Here is a 4,533-nt window from a genome sequence, read left to right as displayed (position 1 = left end):
TCAGGATGATTTTTTTTCTAGTTTCATCCATTTGCCTGCAAATTTTATGATGTCATTTTTTTCTACTGCTGAGTAATACTCCATTGTGTAAATGTACCCATTTTCTTCCTGCATTCTTTGGTTGAGGGACATCTAAGGTTGTTTCCAATTTCTGGATATTACAAATAAAGCTGCTACGAACATAGTTGAGCAAGTGTCCTTGTGGTATGATTGAGCATTCCTTGGGTATATGCCCAAGAGTGGTGTAGCTGGGTCTTGAGGTAGATTGATTTCCAGTTTTCTGAGGAACCACCATATTGATTTCCACAGTGGCTGTACAGTTTGCACTCCCACCAACAGTGGGGGAGTGTTCCTCTTGCTCCATATCCTTGCCTTGGGATGGATAAGCCAGGCCTCCCGGGCACCCGAACCTCCATAAAATGCCTGTTTATTAGGGACTAAGTGGTGACACGGGCTGTTCTGTACACTGAGAACATGTGTTGCTTTTATTGGTTGATTAATAAAGCTGCTTTGGCCTATGGCAGGGCAGAATATAGCTAGGTGGGAAAGCCAAACTGAATACAGGGAGAAAGAAGGGCGGAGTCAAGAGAGAAGCCAGCCAGCTGCCCAAGGAGCACGATGCCAGCAGACTGGTAATGCCACAGCCACATGACAATACATAGATTAATAGAAAAGGGTTAACTTAAGTAGCAAGAGCTAATTGATTTAATTAACTAGTTAGTAATAAGCTTGAGCTGTTTGGCCAAGCAGTTTGTCATTAATATAAGCCTCTGAGTGATTATTTTACAAGCGGCCGTGGGATTAGGTGGAACACAGAAAAACCAGCTACCAAGTGGTGTGCTCCTACGTACCTGTTGTAAGGCCCTCACCCCTAGTGCCTCAGAATGTGACTGTTTAGAGGCTGGACGTTTATCTTCACAGTATTAAAATCTGTATTAGTCAAGATTCTCCAGAGAAACAGAACCAACAGGCAAGAGGGGGAGAGAGTGACAGAGACAAAGAATGACTAGCAAACACTGAATCGTGGGATCGTGGAGACTGGCAAGTCCCAAGATCTTCCGGATGCTTCTGCAAGTGAGAGCCAACAGTGCAGTTGCTGAATGTAGGCCACAGACTCAAGGCCAGTGAACCATTTGAGGTCAGGTGGAAGGCCACCAGAACTCTCTCGGCTCTGGAAGGCAGATCTTTCTCTTTTGTTTGGCTTCAGCTGACTACATGAGGCCTACCCACACTGAGGAGGGAAATCTGCTTTTCTAAATCTAGGAGTTAATCCCATCCACAGACTCTCAGAATAATGTCTTATCAAACGTCTGGGTATACCACAACCTTGTCATGTCACACATAAACCATTTAAAGCCCATCCCTTATCAACTCCTTACATGCTCACTCTTTCCAATTTGACTGGTGTACTTAGAAGGGCATTCAAGGACAGGCGTGTTGAAGTAATCTTGTGGGGTTTGTTTTTTTGTAGCTATGAATAACAAAAAGACTAAAAAATTTTAAGGGAGAAAGAATATATTTTGGATTTCAGAGGTTACAGATGTAGTATTCTGGCTCTGTTGTTTCTGTTGATTCTGTGAGGCAGAATCTTACAGTGGAGATAGAGCAGAACTGCTCACTTTATGGCAGAGAGAGAAGGAGAGACAGACAGAGACAGAGACTGAGACAGATGGAGAGAGAGGCATAGAGACACAGAGAGAGAGGCGGAGAGTCAGGCAAGGTAATCTTTCAAAGACATGGCCTTATAGTAATCACTTTTCTATGACTGTAATATGGCAACTTATAGAAGAAAGAGTTTATTTGGGCTTACAGTTCTAGAGAGCCAGGGTCCACGACGCTGGAGCAAAAGGAGATGCAGACATGGTAACTGAAACAGAAGCTGGGGGCTCACATCTTTTTTCCGTATTAAATGGGTAACAGAATTTATTAAGCTATAAAGTGAGAAAACACACTCACAGTTACACCACGGAGGAGACATCTGAAGTTGTCCTCTGATCTGAGGCACAAGGCCTTCGAATTCTCAAAGCCCACTCCTAGTGACTTGCTTCCTTCAGCGAGGCCACACTTCCTAAGCCTCCCAAACAGTGCCACCAAACAGGGACCAAGTATTCAAGGTCCTGGGCACCTGTCTCAAACCCCCGCATTCCCAGTACACCTACTTTGTCCAACAAGACCAGCTTCCATCACAGCCTTCATGGAACCAACCGTGTAAGGAAAATCCTTCGCAGACATCCCCAGAGGCAGCCTTTATCAGTCTCCTTGGTGTCTCTCAATCCAAGTTGACGATCAAGATTCACCACCACGGCTGTTTGCAGTAGGATGGGAGCCTTCTGCAAAGGAGAGAGGCCACTCAGGGACTGACTCAGGTGGCACTAGAGCTCAGACTTCAGAACCATCAGAAAACAAATTGCTTGCTGCTGAGGCTGCCTGGTCAGTGGTGTTTACGGCACAGTGGTTCTAGGCATGTCGTGTCCCTCGAGAGGACACAGTCATCGCCCCCTTGGTTCCCCACATGCCTTTTTAGCTTGGCCTGTAGTACCCCACTTACCTCCAGTGTTCACTTTCTTTCTCTACATTCCTGAGAAGTCAAGGGAGAGGCCTGGACAGTGCTGCTCAGAGATCTCAGGGAGCCTGGGCTTCTTCACAAGTACCTATTTCAGTGGGAACATCTAGAAATCTGTTCCCAAGCCAAGGCCACTAATCTAGAAGGCAGGGACTCCCTCTTCTGTCTTGGGGAAGACAGCGAAGGGGACCTCCTATGCATACAAGGAACCACTGGGCTATAGCCATTTATGCAGGGCTTCTGTCCGGCACGCCACTCAGCATCACCAGCCATCTTCACTGGCTCTGCAGAGGAAGGATGGCCGGGTGCTCCGAGGAGCACGAGCTACCTCAGAACACATGGAACAACAGTGAAGAGGGCTTGCATCTCCGCTCATCTGTGTGTGTCTGTGGTGTTTACATTCCCAGTGACAGTTTTTCTGACACACAGACACTCTTGAGGACGAAGCTGAGAAAATGACTGACAGTTTCTCTGTGTCCAACAACTTCTTGGACCAAGGCCAGAAAGCGAAGCACTGGAAGAAGCTGCTTTGGCACGTTGACGACAGGCCAGCAGGGCAAGCTGTGAAGCCACGGGAAGGTGGGAGCTCCTTTTTCCTGCCCCGTGAAAGCAGTCTTGGGGTGTCACAGTGGCCATCTGGCCTGCTGGAGGAAACCTTCTCACCAACACTCAGCTGAGGAAGCTTGATAATGAATCCACATGGACTAGCCATGGCATCGCTGCTGGCCTGTGGGGGGCTGCAGGGACAGTGTTGGTCTCTGGGCTCTTACAGTGTAGATGGAGCAATATAAGGTCAGTGTTTATGAAGATCAATGATTGCAACAAACTGTCAAGAAGATTCTAGAAGCATGTTGTCATTAGCAGCCAATATGTTCAGTCAGTGCAGGCCTTCTCGTGGGTGAAGCACTAGCCTTCCATGGGAGCCTCTACAACATAAAAGCTGACATTTCTTTCATTTTCTTCTGCTCCCTCTGGCGCCTTCATGGGTAGGTCCTTCCTCCTAGTCCTGGGTCCTCAGGGCAGAGAGATACACCCATAGAGGATGTCCAGGTGCCATTGTTGAACTTCACTCTGTCGTAGAGACTGTCGGTTAAGGACGGCTCCAGCAAGCAGCCCGTAGTGAGGGAGACCCAGAGAGGATTATAACCCCAAATGGAACCAAAGACAGCATGAAAACAATAGGGATGGACGGGTATGTGAACCTTTGTATTCCACACTATAAGACCACGCTTATATTCCATATTATAGTATGGAAGCTTTACATGCACATTATTAATACCTTAGCATGTACACACTGCCAATAGCCTGCATGTTCTGAGTTAGCTCAGCTTCTGAATCCTGTCATATCAACCTGCCAGGAGAGATGTGCCCATTGGTACAGTAGTGGCACAAAGCCAACTGCTTTTGTCTGTCAGGATTTGAACCCTGCTCCATAGGAGGGAATTCATGCCTGGTGCCATAAACTGTCAAAAGCCCATGACTGGAGAGATCACAGACCTTACAGGGAACCTGCTACCATTTTGCTATGTTGTCAAACTGCATTCTGACTGTTGATGTTTGTATTCACAAATTAGTGCTGCCCTCCATCTTGGCCAGAGAAACTTCTCTCTGCAGTGGTCACTGGCAAATGCAGAGACTTATAACTTTTCAAAGTGCTAAGAATAAATTACTATTGAGTGCCCAGCCTTAAGCGGGTCATTTACATCAACTCTAACACACACACACACACACACACACACACACACACACACACACACATATACACTCTCTCCATGGCTCCTCGGGGGACATCATGGAAGAGGAGGCAGAAAGAATGTAAGAGGATAGGATGAAGTGTTGTGGAATGCTGTCTTCCGGACATGGCATGACCAGTTTCACCCTCAAACTCACCGTAGCTATGATTACTTGCACAAGATCTGTGTAAGACCAAGCCAGCAAGAACAGTAAACATTCCAACCGGCAGCACCAGG

Source organism: Onychomys torridus, chromosome 16 (genome assembly GCF_903995425.1).
Source record: "Onychomys torridus chromosome 16, mOncTor1.1, whole genome shotgun sequence".
In the NCBI taxonomy this organism is placed as follows: domain Eukaryota; kingdom Metazoa; phylum Chordata; class Mammalia; order Rodentia; family Cricetidae; genus Onychomys; species Onychomys torridus.
Note: the sequence above shows the minus strand (reverse complement) of the source record.